General features: G+C 38.1%; 1 protein-coding gene across 12 annotated transcripts in view; it reads right to left on the reverse strand.

Annotated features, from left to right (window-relative positions):
* EPSTI1 (epithelial stromal interaction 1) overlaps positions 1–21,788 on the reverse strand; it is a 306,029-nt gene that overhangs the window by 34,498 nt on the left and 249,743 nt on the right. For 7 of the 12 annotated variants that reach the window (XM_077974436.1, XM_077974430.1, XM_077974428.1 and 4 more), the window contains one exon: positions 6,336–6,486. The exons of 1 other annotated variant lie outside the window; for it this stretch is intronic. The gene's annotated coding sequence lies outside the window, so the exon portion shown is untranslated. Of the gene's footprint in view, positions 1–312; positions 458–972; positions 1,071–6,335; positions 6,487–21,788 lie in introns of all 12 variants that reach the window. 4 more of the 12 variants (XM_077974432.1, XM_077974425.1, XM_077974417.1 and 1 more) reach the window with 2 other exon arrangements.

Genomic DNA, 21,788 nt, shown 5'->3' on the forward strand with positions numbered 1-21,788 from the left:
ACTTTTCCTCCCACTTTGAGGCCCTGGCAACCATTGATCTGTTTCTTCTCTCTGTAGTATCACCTTTTCCAGAATGTCATACAAATGAAACCATATGCTAGGTAGCCTTTTAAGTCTGGCTTCTTTCATTTACCATAATACATTTAAAATCCCCCATGTTGTTGCATGTATCAGTAGTTGATCTTTTTATTACTGAAGAGTATTTTATTTAATATATATACCAAAGTTGTTCATTCAGCAATTGATGGACATTTGGTTAGTCGTTTTTTTCATATATATTTCTCTGTATACATACGTTTTCATTCCTCTTACCTCGAAGTGGAACTTCTGGATTGTATGTCATGCGCATATTTAACTTTGTAAGAAACTGCCAAAATGTTTTTCAAAGTGGGTGTACTATTTTCCATTCCCACCAGCAATGTGTAAGAGTTCCAGCTGCTTTGCATCCTCACTAGTACTTGGTATTGTCATTAAAAAAAAAAAAAAAAAAAAATTAGGACCAGGTGTGGTGGCTTATGCCTGTAATCCCAGCATTTTGAGAGGCCAAGGCGGTGAGGATTGCTTGAGGCCAGGTGTTTGAATCCAGCCTGGGGAACAGAGCAAGTCCTTGTCTCTATAAGATAATAATAATTGAGGCCAGGTGCAGTGGCTCATGCCTGTAATCCCAGCACTTTAGGAGGCCGAGGTGGGAGGATCATGAAGTCAAGCGATCAAGACCATCCTGGCCAACATGGTGAAACTCTGTCTCTACTAAAAATACAAAAATTAGCTGGGCATGGTGGTGCACGCCTGTAGTCCCAGCTACTAGGGAGGCTGAGGCAGGAGAATGGCTTGAACCCAGGAGGTGGAAGTTGCAGTGAGCCGAGATTGCACCACTGCACTCCAGCCTGGCGACAGAGAGAGACTCCATCTCAATAATAATAATAATAACAACAACCGATAATAAAATTAGCTGGTTGTGATGGTACATACTTGTAGTCCCAGCTACTGAAGAGGCCGAGGAGGGAGGATCCGTTGAGCTCAGGAATTTGAGGTTGCAGTGAGCTATGATCACACCACTGCACTCCAGCCTGGGTGACAAAGTGAGACCATATTTTAAAAAATTTTTTTAGCTATCTACTAGGTGTGTAGTTATATCTTATTATGGTTTTAATTTGCATTTTCTTATTGATGAATTATGTTGATCATCTTTTTATGTGATTATGTGCAATCTGTGTATCTTATTTTGTGAGGTGATTATTTAAATCTTTTGCCTATTTTTTTTATTAGATTTTTTCTTATCATTGAATGACAAAAGTTCTTTATAGATTCCAGATACCAGTTTTTCTGGTAACTTTGCAGAGATTAATGGTTCCTCCACCCAAAATCTGGTTCAGATGTTGAGACTGATGTTGCCACACATGCACTAAGAGGGTAGGAAAAGATTTTTACTCACATAATGAGGCTTTCTGGGGACACCAGGGCAGGCTCCCAAGCAGGTCCAAAAATAGCTTAAGAGAGCAAAGAAAGGAGCCTGGTCTGGGGTTCACGGTGTTAGAGAAAGAGCTGAGGTGAGGGTTCCCACACACAGAGATGAGAGTTTGCAGGTTGGACATTCCTGCCAGTGCCAAAGAGGAAGCGCAGGGCCTCTCATCAGCTTCCACAGAGTGACAGAGAGGAGGGCAGAGCGGGGGAGCTCGGCGCTGTCAGCAGCAGACACCAAACATGGAGTCAGGCCCTTTATTATACCAGACTTTCCTCAAACAGGAGAATCATAGTAATCACATTTTTAAAATGTATACATAGTTGTGCTTTTGTCGCCCAGGCTGGAGTGCAATGGCATGATCTTGGCTCACTGCAACCTTCACCTCCTGGGTTCAAGTGATTCTCCTGTCCCAGCCTCCCAAGTAGCTGGGATTACAGGTGCCCCCCACCATGCCCGGCTAATTTTTGTATGTTTAGTAGAGATAGGGTTTCCCCATGTTGGCCAGGCTGGTCTCAAACTCCTGACTTTAGGTGATACGCTCATCTCAGCCTCCCAAAGTGCTGGGATTACAGGCGTGAGCCACTGCGCCTGGCCCGACATTTTTAACATCAAAAGAAACATGGCCGGGCGTGGTGGCTCAAGCCTGTAATCCCAGTACTTTGGGAGGCTGAGACGGGCGGATCCCGAGGTCAGGAGATCAAGACCATCCTGGCTAACATGGTGAAGCCCTGTCTCTATTAAAAATACAAAAATCTAGCCGGGCGAGGTGGCGGGCGCCTGTAGTCCCAGCTACTCGGGAGGCTGAGGCGGGAGAATGGCGTAAACCCGGGAGGCGGAGCTTGCAGTGAGCTGAGATCCGGCCGCTGCACTCCAGCCTGGGCAACAGAGCCAGACTCCGTCTCAAAAAAAATAAATAAAATAAAATAAAAAATAAAATAAAATAAAGAAACATTCAATAACATTTACTGTAGATGGTTTATCAAGTATATAGATTATGTCTGTATATATATACTTTAACATCTTTTAAATATACTTCATCTTTAAAAAAAGATTATCTAAACATATATTATTTGAATCTCTTCTAAGAGAAATGTCCATTCTAAATGGATTGGATTCAGATCTTTTGAAGAAAGGGCTGTGAATATTAGCAATAAAACATGAGTAATTAAGAGAACTGTGAAATCTCTTTTCCTTGTGAGAACAAGGCTCAATCTAATGGACTACTGTAATACCAACACCACTCATGCCCAGATGGGTGGCTCTGTCTCTAGTTCTGCTTTCTGTGGAAGGTTTGGGGTCTGATTGGTTATATGGCTGACTATAAAGCAGTGGGTCATATGGGGAAAGTCCCCTCAGGATGGTCATAATTCAGTTGTAAAAGTCTCACACATAATCCCTTTAATTGACCAAAAAAATGAGTTAAGCACCTACTATGTGCCAGCCATATGCTAGAATCTGGAGAATTAAAGTTAAGCAAGATAGAGTTTGGGTTGTCCAGCAATTTGATGTTTATTGAATGTGAGAAACATGAAAAAATACCAGAATCAAATCATTATTGAAATGCCTTGAGACTTAATTTGAAAGGACTATAAATAAAAGAGTGGGCTGCCTGGCCAATCATTCTTACAACTTCATTCCAAAATGAGCAATTTTAATTGGGAAATGCAATGGAATATATTTGGACCTCTTTCTCAGAACTATGCAAGCTGGCCTGGCATTTGGGAACCTTGCTTGTAACAGACATCACTAACCAGTATAATGAAGCATATTCCATACGCTGATGAAATTCAATGTTTGAAACAGATAAAATGTGTTTTTATATCTCACTAGGTTACTAAATTACAAAAGTAATATTTTTGTCAAATGTTTTCTTATGTTTGTGCCTAAATTCCTTTTTTTCCCGGGTGATGTGAAGGTAGCCATTTTAGGATCAATGCCATATAGGGAATGTAGGAGAGAGGAAGAGAGGAAACTAGTAGCTTTATTATTTATTAGTTGGGAGTCACGGCTGGATCCAGACATGCAGGTACTCTGAGCAAATTAGTAGTTAGGAATATCAAGAATGCTAATAACATGTCATTCATCAAACTGATTCTTTTTTAAAAATATGATGTTTAGGATGGAGAAGTAGCAGAGTAGTACTGCTGGTGACCATGATTGGCATCTTCTCAATGGTTTTCAAAGCATGTTCTCCACACTGACAACTTCATTCTCATCTGAGAAGTCCTTAGAAATTCAGATTCCTGGGCCTCATCCCAGAGCTGCTGAGTCAAAAACTCTGGGAGGGAGGCCCAGTACTATGTGTTAACAAACCCTCTGGGAGATGCTGATGTGTAGGGAAGTTTCAAAAGTATTCATCTGCAACAATTCAGCTTCAGCCACAAAATCACATTTGCCATTCAGAAAACCCAAAGTCTTACCCTACAAAGTCCATCTACCTACAAATCTTAGAAGATGACATAGCGAGCATTTATTGTTACTCAAGCCTGTGCTTTGGGGACCCCACACTTTATCCCTACCCTTGCCTCTGCTACCACCACTACCATTAACTCTCCCTGAAAGGAATTTTGTTAAATACACAATCTTTTTATTCTGTTGCATTTCCAGTGATATTTTAATGCCCATGAGGTATTTGTATCCTGATCCTGCTGGCCCTTTCTGGTTCTATGTGACAAAGTGGCAACTCTACTGGGCGGTTTGGAAATCTTCTAGAATGGTAGTGGGGAGGACAGGGAGGAAGGTTTTTCTACTTACACATCTATTGGTTGGTTTGTTCACCACTATTTTCCTAAAAGTAGTTGTAAATTTTGTAATGGAGTTACTGCTGTTTGGGGAAAACTGGAGACTTAGATCATAGATGTGATATGGTTAAAGGGTGAAGTTTTATGTTGATAATGTTTTCATTTTAGTTTATGCCAAAATAAAGATTTTAATAAATAAATAATAAAGTAATAATTAAATAAGTAAAATAAATGCTTGACAGATTACATATTATACACTTGGAAGAAGAAGGAGGAGAAAGAAGATGAGCAAAAAGGAGAGAAGTAAAAGGAGAATACACATATAATGCTTTGGTTGGGCCAGGTACTATGCTGAATACTTTACATCTATTGTCTCCTGTAATCCTCAAGACAAATTTCTAGGGCAAGGCTTATTATTCTCCCTATTTTACAGAGGAGAAAGTTGAGGTATTGAGAGATTAACAGATATGAAAAGGGTTCCATGGTCACATAACTATGTAGCACTGAGGTGTGTGGTAGAGTAATGGGTGAGCTATAAGACTGGAATGATTAGTTGGGATTAGGTTGTAAGGAGAATCAACAGCTATGTAAGGAGTCTCTAGTTCAAATTATGAGAATGGTACAGTAGAGAGAGACCTTGGAGATACTTTGAAGATAAAATTGATCTGACTTAACAATCAGATGGTAAAAATTGGGGGGAGTCTTTAGCTGAAGCAACTGAGTCTGATGGTGTCACTCAAGGAACAAAGGAGGAACGAGTTTAAGGGCAGAAGGAGCCAATGTGTTTAGTTCAATTATATCAAGTTTTGGGTGCCTGTGGAACATGTCCAGGTAGAAACGTCCAGCTGGAAATATAGCTGAGGCTCAGAAGCCAGATTAAGTCAGGAAGTATAGACTTAGCATCCATCAGCAGATTAACAAGTTCGGTCCACTGCAATCATGGAAGTGGTGCTATCACCCAGGAAGAAAATGTAGAACAGGAAGGGAAATGTACCTTGTGGAAATTGACTAAATGAGAAAGACAAAGCCATGAAAATGAGTATAAAATATGGCTAGAAGGTAGTAAGAGAATGAAAAGATGATAAAACTGAATGTCAAGTGAGGTGATAATTTCCAGCCCCCAGCATACCTATGACTGTGCTGGGTTCATGAAACCTTGAGTGAGCAGGCAATGGAAGTGACACTGAAGTCCAGGCATCCATCTGTCACCAAAAACCTCCTGCCTAATTGTGTAAATATTCTGAGGTCCTTTTAATACCTAGCTTGTTACTCTTCATCAGCAAGGTGCTGACCAAAGTAATATTGTAGAACTACAAAATAATAATTATTAACATATTCATCCTAAGTGAGTTAACAGATAGCTAATCCAAAATAATTTTGTAATGAGAAATCTGAATTATGCAACCCTTATATTCTATTCTGTTATATCGTGCAGTGACAAAAAATGGTGGTTAATGGAAAATTGTCAAGTGAGACTTGCTGGAGAGGGCTGCTTTGGTGGACAAGAAAGCAAGAAATATCTTTGCTTTTGCAAACAGACACCACTAGAAGATGTAAAGAATTTTTAGATACAGATTAAAGAGCCTCTTTGCAATCTCGTTTACAGGGTTTTTTTACTTAGGAAATTATTTTCCAAGGATAATTCAAAGGCTTCAGCCTCATTTTAAAAAACGATAATTTTTGTTGGTTAGCCCAGATTGATGAAGTCATATGAAATTTTCTGCTTCATTGTGCCTGTAGGACATTTTTCCTACTCATTCCTTTTTTTCCTTCTTCCACAGCCTCCTCAATTCCTTCTTGCCACCCCTTCAGATTTAGACAGACCATCTCTTCAATTCTGATGGCAACATTTCACACTAAATAACTATATACCCTAGCGTTGCCTCTCACACGTCCGGGTGATTGGCAGATGCTTGTTTAGAGGATTGGAAACAGCTAAAAGTCACATTCAAGGATTCAAAAACAGCTTGGTTGGGAAATAAATCTTTGCCTGGGAAAAATGTCTCTCTTTGCCAGACAATAGCCTTATAATTTATCATTTATTGGAAAAGAAGGATGCATTTTCAGAATTGCATCAGACTAAAACTGATTACGGATATTAAGCAATGTCTCTATGAGCCATTACTCACCGCGTATGTGAAAGCTGAGTGCCTCTGGAAGGCGGGCGCTGATGAGTCACTGAGTGTGCTATTGCACCATCGTAATTGTTAGCATCATAAACAACGGTATATGACAGGGTAGAGCAGATTAAAGAGAATGAAGTGTCTTGTGCAGTTCCCTCTAGAAAGAAGAAACAAGACGTTATTTCACTGTGACGTTAACTATTGATTCAGGTTTTTTGTTTGTTTGTAGCTCCTAATGGTTATGAGAGCTCAGAAGCAGTATTCACGGCTTATTCATTTCAAAAGCCACCATAAGTGATGGTTTAAGCTGTTCCAACTTTGTGCTGTTGTTTTTGAAATAAAAGGAAGGCTTTTTCTTTTCAGCGTTAGAAAAAGGGAAGACATTCAAGAGAGCTGAACCAAGTGCTAAGTGTTCAGGACCCCGAAGACCTTAGATTTGGCAAAAAATTATACCAAGAAGCAAGTGGTGTTATAATCAGAGGGACAGGGTAACGCTGAGCTGTGAACTCACAGAGCATTCATCCATTCCCTTCTGACTTTTGTCATTTTTTATCTATGTTGTATTTATTTCAGATCATGTTTTAGCTACATATTGTGACTAAAATATCTCAAAACAGAGATTGTGTATACTATTTCTCAAAACAGAGATTGTGTGTAGTATAGAAATACCATAAATATCTCAAAACAGAGATTATGTCTTAAAAAGTTTTGCTCTCTCCTCAGAACCTAGCTCATTTAGTAACTTGTTATTGCTGAATAAAAACTAATTTATTGATAAATGAATGTCATGAGTCACTGTATTTATTACAGCTCATCTCCCCATTTCCTTAATTCTGTGAAGACACAAAAGCTAGATTAACCAGTGCTGCAGAAGAGTAAACTAGGATGGTTCTCGAAATGGTCATGTGTAATTGTTTATATTTCTTTCCACCAGTCTTTAACTTATATTATTTTAAAAAGTGCTGATACTTAATAACAAACATATCATTTGGAAAGAGTTTTACTTTAGATGAAAAAAGTACACCTTCTGGAGAAAACATTTTAATGTCATGCCTTTCAGGCACCCACACCTTCCTCTTCAGAATATGAGGCAGTAATTATGACTACATAATTCCCTCTGGGGAAGCTAATTAAATGTGGATATTTGCTAAGGAAAAATAGAGAGCCTGTGAGTATAAACTCTGCAAATGCAAATATATAAAGGATCACAAATTCACATTAGTGCATTCTGTTAGACAAATCTTTCTGCAAACAGCAAGGCTAGCCCTGGAAAAAAACTGTGGAACAGCCAGAGGACAGCTTGAATATCCCCTGAAATCTTCTTTCTGGACACCTGCCCGCTACACCATGATCATCTCTGGTTATACTTTCCTTATGTTCTTTCTTATCTTTTCCATATTGAAAACCTGCTGTATTATTGTATAGTATTAACTAGTATGACAGTGACTTTCAGTAACAATGGTTAAACAATCAGAAGTTTATTTCTGGTCCAAAAGCCAAAACTGGAGCTGCAGCTCTGATCTGTGAAGCTGTCAGGGGCCCAGGCTCCTTCTACCTTGTTGCTCTGATATCCCTAGAGTGTTCTCATTATTGGTCTGTTGGTCTCATCAAAATGGCTCCCTACCCTATTGGCATTCCAGCTAGTGGGAAGGATGAAAAAGAGTTAGCAGAGGGAACTCTCCTTTTCTTTAAGAGCAGGACTTGCAAGCTTCACACATCACTGACTTTCTTACTCCATTGGCTAGTCACACGGTTTTCCTTAATAGAAATGTCCTTTTAAATATGGATCTACGCTCACAAAACTGTAAGGGAAATTCCTCATGGACAAATTGAAAAAACAAACTGTGCAACCAGAGGGGTAAACAAAAGCAAAACTGTAACAGCACTGGAGGCATTAGAGGATCTCGCTGTCAAGGTACTTAAGAGCTACGTGAAGGGCAGGAGACAAGACCTAGGCCCATGCAATGTGAGTAGCTGGGAGTGACACTCCACATCCAGCTGGGAACCTGAAAGGGCTATAATCTTGATGAAGGCATGTACTAGAAAATGATCCACCTAGGCTTTAGATTGCGGGAGAGGCTTCATTGGATATTAGTAATAAAGGCTTTCCCTCAGCCAGACCTGGGATTCAAATTCATATTACCTCCAAGATCCCAAGCCAAAATACCTAGTTCAAGGGGTGCTGGGTTGATAGGACCTTGTAACCACTTTAACCCTTTCTGGAGAGACCCACCCTCCATGCAGACTTCACAAAATCTTCATAGATAAATTAAATGATTATCAACCAAATACTTACCATATTACATTTTCATTCAGACATGAGTGCAAAATAAAGACATTTTTAAACAAAAAAGTACAAGTTACTTCCCATAGACTTTTACTAAAGGGACATCTAACAGACATATTTCAAGGAAAAGAAAATCATTCCACCTCCCCACTACACACAAAAGCAGATGTAGGAAAAAATATTGAGAAAATAAACAGGTCAACATGTAGGTAAGTCAAGAAATGCTGACTATATAAAGCATAAATAATATTATCCAGTTTGTTGTACAAAGGTACAAAAAGTACAAAATTACAAGATAGAACAAAAACACTACACAAAAATAATATGCAAGACATGGAAAAAGATGATTTGATTTAAAATGTCCCAATTCCATGTATTGTTCTAGAAGAGGGTAGACAAATGCTTAACTTGAAACTCTTAATAAGTAAAATATACACATTAAATTTTAAAATTATTCCATTAAGAAAATAGACCTATATTGCATAACTTGTGACCAGTATAAAGAAGCATAACAAAACTCTAATCAGTCCGAAAGAGGGAACAAAGGAAGAAAAAGTAAAGAAGAAGAAAATGGAGGAGCACAGACAATTCAGAGTACATAGCACAAGATAAAATGGTAGAAATTGGTTAAATATTCAGTAGCATATTAACCTCGCCAGTTACACAACAGAGATTATCCGTTTATAGTTTCAAAAATCCGTATGTAGACCAGCACTAGACAAACACCTTAATAAGACACACAATGCTTGGATATAAACCAGCAACTAAACAGACAAAAAATTAGTAGAAATATGTTTAAAAAATATTTGACCTAATACATCACATATTGGAATTTGAAATCTATAAATTAGTCATAAACATTCTTTCTGAACATATATATGGAAAAATTCGAAATATTATCTTTATACTAGGTCATAAAGCAATTCTCATCAAATTGCAAGAATTACAATCATGATCATGATGATTTTTAATTAGATTTTAAAAATCAAGAGCAATGACAAAAACTTAAAACTTTATAATTTGGAAATTCTAAAACTTGCTATTGGGAGACAATTCTTTATGGGTCTCTTTTGTTTCTTTGTGTCTGGAGAGCATAGGCACTGACTGTCTTTCTGGAATATCTTTTCATGGATATTTGCATAGTGAACAGCCTTGGAAAACATAGCGTCTCCCTCCAGAGCAAAGACCAAGTTGTTTATATTATGGCACAACAAAGTAAGGAAAATATCTTTCTTTGAGGCAAAGATTCAGTGACCCAATACAAAAAAATTGGTTTTTTTAAGCTCAGGATTCCACGGCTGTAGTGTAACCCACTGCATGTGAAGGCATCACCTGGCTCTTTTTGTGTTGGCCTAAGAGAATTGGGGTCCAGGGAACTGGCTCAAATGCAGATATTCTGGATACAATTATTGCTATGAATAATAAGCCCTCCTTTGTCTCTGACCCAGACGTCTCATGGCTTTTGCCAGCATCTAGCATTCTGGCAGACTAGCTCATAAGCTTGGAAGTAGGATGAAATCTCAGACCCTTCACTGTTCTTGACCTATGCTTTTAAATAACAATGTGTATTAGGAAATGAAATTTAAAAATACTTATATCTAAATGATAGCAAAATCTTCCAGGAGGAAGCAAAAGTAATGTTTAAAGGAATACATACAGACAATGATGGTAGCGGAAAAGGAAAAGCAGAAACTAAATGAGCTAGGTGCTCATATCAAGAAGTTACATTATAAAAGAATAAAACCAAAGAAAATACAATAAAAATTATTTTCTAATAAGAGCAGAAATGATTTAAAGCAGAAAACAAATGGAGAAGATCAGTAAAACAAAAACAGTTCTCTGGAAAGATTAATATAATAGCCACATTTCTGATAAGACTGATCAAGAAAAATCAGAGACATCACAAATAGAAAGTGTAACTATTAGAAATGGAAAAGGGGACACACTGTGCTGATATAAATCAAAGCAATGAGTCTTTGATGCTGGAATTTTAAGAACTGGTGATAGACTCCTTGGATCATAGAGAGAAGATTTCTTTCTGGCTGGAAGTTTTTGCTTTCTGTCTCAATTCATAGCCAATGAATGATTGCCTATTCACAAGCCAAATGTCATTATGCCAAGTGACTAAAGCTGAGGACTGTGTAAGATTAATTCTACAAAAAAACTTTATAAAAGGCAAGCTGGATCTTAATAAAGAATTAGCAAACATGAAACTAAATATAAAACACAGTGCCATAAAAAGACATTACTTCCAACATCTTTCATCATCCTAGCCATTATTCAAGATCCTTTTCAAAGGCCATCTACTTCATCCTGCTGTCTTTGATTCTTTTCTATTAGATATAATATTTTCCTTCTGTGACCATCTATAGCATTTCATGCTTGGTTTATGAGTCTAAAGCAATATTTTCACCTTCATGCTTACAATATTCTAAGCTTTCTACAAGGATGGACTGGGTCTTATTTATCTAAGTAATTCTGGTAAATAATAGTAATCGTAATAGCAAATAAACTACCAACAGCTGAGCGTGGTCAAAACTTCACTTGATAGGTGGTCAAGAAGTACAATGGAATTGAGTCACTAAAACTAAACAGCACTAGCTCTTTTATAGGAACTCTGGGATCCTGGAAGTGAACAAGTGTTAGAGCAGGAGGAGTCTCTAAAGTATACTTTATTCTACTGTCTGAACAATGCAGAGGATTACATTGATACTATCTCTGATGTCAGAACCCTTTTTGGGAATTTACCATGATGGGAACAGATAGAGCCATTTTAAGGTTGGTCAGCACATCCCATCTGAGGATGTTCCTACTCATGTTGGAATATCATCATCTATCCTCAAGTCATAATTCTGCTTTAAAAAAAAAAACTACTCAAATGTCACTTCCTCTAAAATGCCTTCCACATCCAGATCTGGTTTAGATGTCCTGTCATGTGCTTCTATAAGAAATTTAATAGCTACTTACCACATTGTATTGTAATTGCATTACATTGTAATTTACTTGTCTGGCTATGCCAGTAGATGATAAGCTCTTGGGGTGCCTACATTATATATCATTCTCTTTGTATTTCCAGCACACAGCACTGTAGCTGGACAAAATAACCATTCATAAAAAGTTCCTTGAATTGTAGAATGAATGATTTGGAAGTCTGCTGTGCTGAAAAGTTTTGGATTTATTCTTCGTGGGAATGTGGTTTCAGAAACTTCTAATCTAAACTGCTTCTGTTTGTCTCTAAGAGTTTGATTCGTATGATGTGTCCTCTAAGGTTCTGATGTAGGCAAGGACGGTTTCTGATAATATAGATTTTCTGTTTTGCTGTTGTGAAATGAGCGGTGTATGGGTGTTTTCACATACTGTAGTCCTGTGCAATGTCCTCATCTTCAATTTGTTCCCTGGGTACTACATTCTAGGGTTTCTAGTGCCTCAAAACAGGTCTCCAGTCTGTGAAGAAGGGTTGGTGTATTAGCTTCCTGTGGCTTCTGCATCAAATGACCACAAACAGAGTGGCTTAAAGCAACAGACATGTATTCTCTCACAGTTCTGGAGGCTAGAAGTCCAAAATCAAGATGTTAGCAGGGTCATACTCTCCAGAGGCTCTAGGGGACAGTCCTTCCTTTTCTCATCCAGCTTCTGGTGACTGTCAGCATTTCTTGGCTTGTGGCAGCATCACTCTGATCTCTGACTTTGTCTTCACACGGCCTTCTCTTCTCTCGGTGTTTTCCTTCTTCTCTTGGTGCCTTCCTTCTTCTCTTATAAGGACACATCTCATTGGCTTTAAGGCCCCCTTGGATAATGTAGGAAGATCTCATCTAGAGATGATTAACTTAATTATGTCTGCAAAGACCACTGTTTCCAAATAAGGTACGGTTTAAAAGCTTGGGATTTTAGATAATGTGCATATCTTTTGGGGGAGCCGCCATTTAACCCATTGCAATTGATAACTATAGGTCTGATTTCCAAATAGCATTGTCTACCTGCCTGGCAGCGCAGAAGTGCTGAATACTATTGAATATCTTTTTATAAACTCATGATATAAGCAGTATTTTATCTAACTTTCATCTTCCTAGTATCTTCTAGTGATCTTTAAAAAATTATTTTTGGTTATTAAGACTTGAACAATATAATTTGATTCTAAATTCCTGGGGGAAATGGTAATTTGGGGGGACATAAGTCATATTTCTATTTTTAAACAATTATTTTAGAATTCTGGTATTCAACACAATTACTTTTCATTGTATTGACCCAAGAGCCTACAAATAAATAGTGAGGTGATTTCCTTTTGCAAAGTCAGATATTGTGCTCTGAGTGCTTTGAGAAATCACCTGATTTTGATGAAATAATTTAATTTAAATGTTGTCATCAGGAATGAAGAATTTTCTCCATTTTTAAATAAGGAAATTGATGCCTTGGACATAATGTTTTACTCCCATAAGAGAACAATACGTATTGTTAGGTAGAATTTTTTTCCCCCCTAGCAAAGAAATTGCTACTGTACATTTTTAGAAACCAGGTCAATTTTTTTTTCAACTTCAATGTTAAAGGACTGTGTAGGGAAAACAAAATTAGAGTCATGAGTAATCTATGGCTCAAGGAATACAACAGGCTAAAGTATAGATTCAATAAGATGTGACCTTCACTTTTAAAAATATATATACGCTTTCCTAATTTAGAAGTCAAAGATGAGTTTGGGGAAAATTTTTTAAATGTAAAAAGCTATACAACTTGACTGGGCCAGGTGGCTCACTTCCATAATCCCAGCACTTTGGGAGGCCGAAGCAGGCGGATTGCTTGAGGTCAGGAGTTTGAGACCAGCCTGGCCAACATGGTCAAACTCCATCTCTATTACAAAAAAATACAAAAATTAGCTGGGTGTGTGGCGTGGGCCTGTAGTCCCACCTACTCAGGAGGCTGAGACAAGAGCATCGCTCGAACTGGGGAGGCAGAGGTTGCAGTGGGCTGAGATTGCGCTACTATACTCCAGACTGGGCAACAGAGTGAGACTGTCTCAAAAAAAAAAGCTATACAACTTAATGTAACATATAAAATGAGATTTGATTCTAGTGATTTGTATACGTCCCATTTCATATAGGTACATTTCTGATCAATTTTTATTAACAGATCCATTTTTTATTGAAACTGGTAACCTTAGTGAATGTGAGTATAGGTATGAAGAAATGCTTGAAAACATGTGTCTGAGATGAATTTAGAGCTTGGCCTTGATAGTGTGTACATAATGGCCCTAGTCTGTGGCTATATCATGCCCATCTTAAAGGGCTACTGCAGATTGTTGGCAACCTAATTAATTGCTGGTTGAATTGAATACTTGCTTCATCATGCAGCACATTACAAAAGTGATAACTATTTGCCTTTTCCCTGGAATGCCAACATTTTTTATTGCAGGGAGTCAACCATTTTTCCTCTTTCAGGGGTTAGTTCATATTTAGGTGAAAAATCACATTCAGAATTATCACATAAGATTGCCTTGGCCTCGTCTCTATCTTCATCAGAATCTTGAAGTAATACAATTTGGGATAGAAGAATATTCTAGAGGACATTCTTACCTGTAGATCTCACCGGTCTCTTCTGAGATGTCCAAGTAATGTACCCACCCCAGCCTCTCTTCTGAGTGTCTCCTTTGATATGGGTCACCATGTTTTATTCTATGTCCTTGCTACTTTAGCCTCAGCAGACTAGACCAGGGATAGGTCTCTACCACCTGTGAGCTGGCTGAGGGAGACCCTCCAGGTGCCTGGCACAACAGCTTTGCACGACAACTTGCCATATGCATGAGAACTAGCAGGCTTGGGCAGGGTCTCTTGGTGGGAGGTTGAATGAAAGACCTATGAAGTCAGCAGGGTGCAGAGTGACTCAGGCTTGGAGAGACAAAACATGAAGACAGTGTGCAGAAGCTGCGAAGCACCAGAGCCCTGAAAAGCAGAAAGTATGAAGAGTAGGAAGCATAAGAGTAGAAGGGGAAGAGAAGAAGAAAGTTGCTATAAAAGTAGCAAACAGAAGCAGTTAATAAAAAGCAGATGGAGGAACTGAAAAATAAGCTTGGCCCAGAAAAAAAAAATCTGTTTATGCCTTTAAGCTATTGTCAAACTATCAGAGCTGGTGCTGTAGGCGGCATGCAATGAACAGTATCACAATTCTCTGTGACCCCTAGCTCTGTGCTTTGGAGACAGCATCCAGTTTTTCATACTTTTCTTTGTATTCCCTTAACTAAAGTAACCTGCACCCGTTTCTGTTTTTTGCATCTGAAAGAGCCTAACAAACACGGTATCCTCAAGATGAAGCAAAGAACTGAGAAAAAATGAAAATTAAAATATAAAATCATAATTTTGACACTGAAACATAATCATTTATGGTATTTTCATTCAAAGCACTGTATGGCAGGCAATGTGCTTTGATGTTTCACATAAGGGCAAAGGACATACTCTGGAAAAGGCAGCCGTAAAAGCCAGAAAACTTATTTTAATTCTGGGTTTGAGTCACAAGTGGCTACTTCTGGAGCTGGAGTACCCAGAAGGTAATTAGATTGTCTGTCCAGGTACCTTCCAGACGAACAGGATTGCTACCTTTAGAAGTAAAAGCAACAGAAGAGGGTTGTCCCCAGAACCTTACTTTATTTCCTAAGGGAAGACCTTTACTTGCTGTATTATAAAATTAATATTACTTTGTCCCTGCTGGGTAGTCAAGAGCAATTTGTGGGTGATTGTCAGTCTGATGTCTCAGGATCAGCATTTCTTATTACCTCAGATGTGATGGAGAAGAAGAAGCGTTGTGTTGCTTTCCTAGTACACTAAGGGTTCCTCTCTTGTGACTCCAGCCTCTGATAGTGCCAATATCTGAACAATGTAAATTCACATTTTGTGTTTCCCTTTATATTTTTGTTTTCTTTTAATCAGGCTCATTTCTTTGCAGGCAAAAAACATGGCTTCATGGTCTTGCTTAGTTGAGTTTTCCTTAGCAGTTGAAAGAAATTATTTGAATTTACTAACTAAATTTGGAACAAATTGCATTTCTGTGGCAATAAATGGGTTATCTATCCCTAGTGGGGTGGAATATCTTCTTCATTAAGAATTATTCCATTTTTTGGTATGCCTTATTGCATTTTAGGGGTAAAACAACTGTACTGTTTTCTGTGGTGAGCTTAGAGCAGGCAAGTATTGATCCCTGGAACTTGTCATAAAAACCAAGGCTAGAGAAAGCGAACAATCACAATTATTTATTCACAATTTAATAATTTTCAGTGACAGTTTCTGATAAGGGCCTAAGATTTGAAATGAGAAGATATGGGCTGAACTTCCAGCTCTATTATTTCCTGGAAATGTGGCCTTGTGCAGTCCCGGAACAGCTCAGCTCCCCTGTAGGGACTTGGCAATAGCTACCTTATCTCCCAGGGAGGCTAGCTGTGAAGCTCCAAGGACAGAACCTTATGGAAAGTGCTGTGCAAATGAAAATCCCTCTCTAAAAGCAAGGTGTTAGGATGGTGAATGCTGTGACAAGAAGGCAGGCTTCAGTTCTTTGTTCGGAGTAATAATTATTGTGGATGAGGCTGGTGGGGGCGAGGGATGTAGACATAATGAGAGGTGTTCAGAAAGAAACGCTCAAAATACCCAAGACACAAGTATCAGCTCCTTCAGAACTCTACATTTACATAAATGTTTCTCTTCATGAAGTTTCCAAATTGAATTTGGGGCGACCACTCAGCTTTGTTCATTCTATTCACACCTCTACAGTATTGCCAGAAATGAGCTCAATTTCACAAAATGAAATAATAGCAATTTAGCCTAAGACTTGAAGACAATGTCAAGATGACAAATAAGATTCATTTTCCACTGCTTTTTTCTGTTTTTCACTCATTTATTTGAATAATTCACGTACTTTACATTTTGAAAGAAATAATTATAGTAATCAGAATCTGGCTTTTTATGAGCTATAAATTTTGAGAAGCTACTTATTCCTACTGGCATCAATATAATTTTAACTAATAAATATCTTTAATCTACCAATTATATAACATACATATAATGACACAGAGCTACACGATTCTGTGGTTAATCATTACTGAATGTGCAGGAGTTGATAATATAGACACTACCCCAGATCCCCAGATCTGAGTGAGTTATACATAAAAATATGTGGGAAAAGATAAATTTTAAAGAGCACTCCTTTTGGAAATAAAAGATAAAACAGAAATGAAAATGAGATGTTTTATTTTCCCTGAGCATTTTGTTCTTTTCAATTATGTGACAGTTTTGGGGACTAGTTTCTCTGTTTAGGATATAGACAAATGCTGGATTGCCAACTCAACAAAAGTGTTCCAAAGATCTAGGCCCTGAACTTGGGAGTGGGGGCACCGAGGTGTAGAGGTTATTCCTCTCTCTGGTCAAAGACATAGTTTGACATTTGAATACTATTTCTCACCTATAAAGCTATTTTTTCCATACTATTCCATGCCATTTATTTGAAATACAAAAATGTTTACTTTAAAACCCAGTCTAAATATCCTACTCCTCGCTAAGAAAAATTTTAGAGTGTGCATTCATGGTTAAAAAGAGATATATTAACCTGATAGGTGTACATTGGTTCAGCCTAAAGAAGTAGGATATTTTTTCTGTGCATTGTGATTCTGAAGTATGATACGTTTTCTGTGCATTGTGATTCTGATTATTCCTAAATAAAAGATGAAACATTTCATAGGTAGCACAGAGTGTGAATGAGGAAGGAAAAAGGAGATTCTTTATACCAAGGAGGAAATAAGTTTCCTGAGGCAGACTCCAGCAGCCTAAGGCCCCTGAGCAGTGGTTTAACATCCTCTTTCAATTGCCAAGAAGGCAGTCCAAGATGTACTTTCTATAAAATGAAAGTCTCAGGCGATCTCTAAAGCCCCATCTAGCTCTAAATTTCTAGAATTTTGAATGTTCCTGAATTTCAGCCTTTGCTTTACTTAGCCCAGGCATGTGTGGATTTGATCCACCTGATTTTTCTCCAACTACTTTTTCTCTTCCTCTGAAATCACAGTATGACTAGTTGGCTTTAGCTGACTGTCAGAAAAATGATCCTTCTTAGAAAAGGGCAAAAGAGAAAGCTAAGTGTTGTTGACAAGGGGGGAAAAAGCAAAATTTAAAAATTCTTTAAAATATTTAAAGAGGTTTATTCTGAGCCAACGTGAGTGACTGTGGCCTGGGGAATACTCTCAAGAGATCCTGAGAAAGTGTGCCTGAGGCAGTCAGGTTACAGGCTGGCTTTATACATTTTAGGGGACAGGAATTGTCTGTAACATCATAAACCAATACATGAAAGGTATACATTGGTTCAGCCTAAAGAAGTAGGATATTTTGAAGCAGGTGGAGTTCCCAAGTCATAGGCAGATTCAAAGATTTTCTGATTGGCAATTGGTTGAAAGAGTTAGCTTTGTTTAAAGACTTGAAGTCAATAGAAAGAAATGCTTAAGATGAGGTGGGGTTGTGGAAGCCAAGATTCTTGTTATGTAGATGAAGCCTCCAGGTAATAGCCTTCAGAAAGAATAAATGGTAAATACTCACTTTTTTTAGCATAATTTTTATATATATTTTATGCAGCTGGAAACCATCATTCTCAGCAAAATACTCACTTTTGAGTGGTAAAAGGTGCCAGACTCTTAGCAAATCTCTCCAGGTCTGGGAAAGCCTTGACTATATTAATGAAGATTCTCTACAGATGCAAATTTCCCCCACAAAAGATGGCTTTACAGGGCCGTTTCAAAATATGTCAAAGAAATATAGTTGGGGTAAGATATTTTGATTTCCTTCAGGGCCTACTATCTGTCATGTGATGCTCTACCATAGTCAGGTTGGAATTTCGTATCTTATTGCCACAAAGAGTCTGTTTTGCCAGTCTTATAATCTCTATTTTAATGTTAATGCTGATCAGTTGTGCCTAAACTCCAAAAGGAAGAGGGCATAACAGGGTGTGTCTAACCTTCTTTCCCACCATGGTCAGGAATTCCATTTCTCAGGCTTCTCTGGGGTCCCCTTGGCCAAGAGGGCGTCCATTTGATCAGTTGGGGAGGGCTTAGGATTTTATTTTTGGTTTACTGTCTTTACTCTGGGAATGGTGGACATTAGAATCTATATAGGTTACACTTTTGGTTGGTTTCTATTGACTGGGCTATTTCTGAGTTCTGTCAAGGTGGAATTAAGTTGTAGAAAATGAGAGAAGTGCATATAATTCTTATTCTTAGCAATGTAAATGGATTTTATCTGGTAAGCATATACATGATTTCTGGCCCGTAGAAAAGATTATGCCAAACATTACATTTTATTGCCTTTGAGAGTATTAACCAGCTTTGTATTTATTAGCAAATACTTTTAAATATCCCTGATTGCTCGGTCTTTAAATTCTTTAAACTTTCCAATAACGTCTTATTGGTTTACCCTTTAAATAAAGAGATAAACAAAATTTTTGACTTGTGTTGAATTGATATGAGTCATGATTTTCATCATTTTGAAAATTATACTTGAGCAGCAATTTAGCTAGTGAAATGTGTGTGTGTGTGTGTGTGTGTGTGTGTGTGAAAAAGAGAAAGAGCAGTTACTAAAGTCTTCTTTACTCATTTGTTAACATGTATAACCAAATATGATCAGCCACCCGCACTGGGCTTTAGCTATATTCACATTAAATCAGTATATTGTGTCTAATTTAGAAAGTTCATCATGGCCTAGGTGAATTGCTTTACAGCTTTATGGGGTTCAAGAAAGATCACAGAAGCTGGCATTTAATGTAATTATAGAATAATGATTACCACGTGTAAAAAATTTCTCAGTATAAAGAAGCCAGAACAAAACCTGTCTTCAAACTAAAGGGAGGTTATAAAAGGGCTAATTGGTTCAATTGTCATTTCCTCCCACTCAAGGTGTTCAGTCCTTGAACCTTTACCTTCCCTGGATGAGGAGTCTGTTTAGTAGCACTCTCAATGGAGAAAGAATTGGTGAGAGACACTGAGATAAAATAGATTGTGTTATCTGAACTTGAGAAATCTGAGAAAAAAGGACTGTAGCCCCACGTGGAAATTTTGCTACTTACACCAGGGTGTTGTAGTAAATAATGTAATGCTAATTCAATATTAGTCTTTCATTAAATGCGTTAAGGCTTTAACCTCTGCTTTTGCTGTAGGGTTTCAAATAAATGGGTATGAGATTAATTACCACTTGTATTTTGGAATCAGGGACATTAGACTAGCTAATCTAATAGCAATCTGAGGAAAGGGTAATAATCCCAACCAGCGAGAGGCATAGCTGAATCCCTCTTAATTCAACGCAATCTGCATTTCTGCTTAAAATGTATTAATACTGTGTGTACCCTCTATAATCTTTATTCATACCTTCCTGCATTATCAGTAGAGAGACATGAATTACAAATTAACCTCCCAAACCACAATTCACTTTAGGCTAATAGGTTCTTGAATCACATACTTAAAATTGAGCCAACTCTTGCTGAAAGAAAACCTCATAAAACAATTTTCCAATGTGGAAAGGATGATGAAGTGAGGAGATAGGCAAGAGACAGAGTCTATTTTCCTTTGCAGTGATTACAATAGGATATTAAAAATGTAAAATGCAAAACCCCAAATGAATTTGTGGAATCAATTTTTTTTATAAAGCAGAGATACTTTTTCTTTCACACCTTATTTTAAAATCCTAGAACATGATATTTATTGTGTTTATCTGTTTTCTACCTGAATAAAGTAGAAAACAGAGAATAGGTCTTACTCACGTTTGATCACTGAGATCTTACAATGCTTTTGGTTATTATCCTCATATGGTTTGGCTGTGTCCCCACCCAAATCTCATCTTGAATTGTAGCTGCCATAATTCCCATGTATAGTGGGAGGGACCCAGTGGTAGATAATTGAATCATGGGGGCGATTTCCCCCATACTGTTCTCGTGGTAGTGAATAAGTCTCACGAGATCTGATGGTTTTATAAGGAGAAACCCTTTTTGCTTGGTTCTCATTCTCTCTCTTACCTCCTGCTACCTAAGACACACCTTTTGCCTTCCACCATGATTGTGAGGCCTCCCCAACCAGGTGAAACTGTAAGTCCATTAAACCTCTTTTTCTTTATAAATTACCCAGTCTTGGGTATGTCTTTACCAGCAGTGTGAGAACGAATTAACACGTATCCTAAACTGTTGAGATGGAATTAAGCAATCACAGGGGAGGCAGAAGAATAGGAGACTGAGAAGAATCCAGGGCCATAATAAAACAGCAGGTCCCCTAGAATTGTGCAGTGCATAACCTGTACAACTGTATCTTTCAATCTTGAATGTTGCTAAGTTTAGCAATGAGAACTGGACTTCAAGCAGAATGGAAGTGTGATCCTAATTGGGGTGGCCAGACCTCAGAGACTCCTGGATTGACTACTTCAATGCAGTTTGCATCCTTTACCCAGCAATGAGCAGGACTGACCCATACTAGCTCTTAAGCAGATGAAAGAAGGATATAATTATCCCTAGGGCAAAATGCATTCTTATTCTCATACAGTCGAATAATAGTTTGCTCTGCGTAACAAGCTATTAAGTCCACCAGAAGCAGTGGACTCATAGTGAAAATTTCTACTTCCCTCTCTTGAAACTGTAAAGACGTGCCATAGAGGTAAAAAGACACCTTCCCACAGCCTGCTTCCCCCACCAACCTAGGAAGACCCAGATACATTCTGGAAGGACACTGAGCAAATGGTCAGCCTCATGTGGTGGTATTCTCCACAGTTCATGCCCTGGTATGGGAAATGTGGGGCTAAGGAGACTACATCTTCGAACTTCAGCTTGCTGCCGGACCTCCTGCCCTGTGCTCCACTCTTATTGCAGCAAAGTTCTTGCTTGAATCCTTTAAAGGAAAGGAATTTGTATTCTTTGCCTGTGTCTGTTGGCAACTTTCTGTCAGTCACTATCCCCCTAAGACAGCCACCCATCAGCACATCCCCGAAATTCAAACAACATCAACATCATCTACATCCCTGATGGGAAGTTTTGTTATCCTTTGCTTTTTTGTTTTGTGTGTGTGTGTGTGTGTGTGGATTTTTCATTCTAAGAATAGAGACTAGAAAATGAAGAGAAGATGAAAAAGGGAGTTTTATTTTACTGTATAATTAGTTAGATTCCTGTTAATGGAAGTTTTACATATT

The sequence above is a fragment of the Macaca mulatta genome, chromosome 17 (genome assembly GCF_049350105.2).
Source record: "Macaca mulatta isolate MMU2019108-1 chromosome 17, T2T-MMU8v2.0, whole genome shotgun sequence".
In the NCBI taxonomy this organism is placed as follows: Eukaryota; Metazoa; Chordata; class Mammalia; order Primates; family Cercopithecidae; genus Macaca; species Macaca mulatta.